The sequence below is a fragment of the Pseudophryne corroboree genome, chromosome 4 (genome assembly GCF_028390025.1).
Source record: "Pseudophryne corroboree isolate aPseCor3 chromosome 4, aPseCor3.hap2, whole genome shotgun sequence".
Classification (NCBI taxonomy): domain Eukaryota; kingdom Metazoa; phylum Chordata; class Amphibia; order Anura; family Myobatrachidae; genus Pseudophryne; species Pseudophryne corroboree.
Window position 1 is genome coordinate 657035959 of NC_086447.1, and position 979 is coordinate 657036937.

The 979-nt window shown below is 42.5% G+C and overlaps 1 pseudogene; it reads left to right on the forward strand.

Moving 5' to 3' along the window:
* The first annotated feature begins 370 nt into the window (after window positions 1-370).
* LOC134912431 (5S ribosomal RNA) lies at window positions 371-488 on the forward strand (annotated as a pseudogene).
* Window positions 489-979: the final 491 nt, after the last annotated feature.

Consider the following 979-nt stretch of genomic DNA (forward strand, 5'->3'; position numbering starts at 1 on the left):
AAACGGCCTGTTTCCGCCCAGTAACACCCATTTCCTGTCAATCACATTACGATCGCCAGAACGATGAAAATGCCGTGAGTAAAATTCCTAAGTGCATAGCAAATTTACTTGGCGCAGTCGCAGTGCGGACATTGCGCATGCGCATTAAGCGGTAAATCGCTGCGATGCGAAGATTTTTACCGAGCGAACAACTCGGAATGACCCCCAATACTCTTCTACCAGTGGATGATATATTGTCACAACAGAAAGCAGAAGTGTTTCTTTAACACTCTCTCATCTGGAAAAAACAGGAGCCTGGTTTTAAACTTAACCCCTGTCAAGTACAGAAAGCAGAAGTGTTCTTCATTCCTACTCCTCCTTACAATAAACTGCCCACGGCCATACTATTCTGATTATGCCCGATCTTGTCTGATCTTGGAAGCTAAGCAGGTGAGGCCTCATCAGTACTTGGATGGGAGACCGCCAGGGAACACTAGGTGCTGTGGGCAATTTTTCTAGGAGACCTTTACTCTACACTTATTGCTCTACTGGCTATTCTATGACACAATTTTTACAGTTTGGTTTATAAAAAGACTATATCCCAATTATTCTGTGGTCATTTGGATACCCTTCTATTTATATATAGGAATCCTAAATATACCTTTTAATATTTTCACCTTTACTTCATCTTGAACCTTATTTGTTAAAAAGGCAATCAAGTTTATGACCAATCATGGTGTTCATCACTATGATCAATATCTTTTCTCTTACGTCCTAGAGGATGCTGGGGTTCACATTAGTACCATGGGAGACGGGTCCACCAGGAGTCATTTGCACTTTAAGAGTTTGAGAGTGTGGGCTGGCTCCTCCCTCTATGCCCCTGCTACCAGACTCAGTTTAGAAAATGTGCCCGGAGGAGCCGGTCACAGCTAGGGGAGCTCTACAGAGCTTTTCTAGTAAAGTTTAATTTTAGAGTTTTTTTATTTTACAGGTAGGCTGC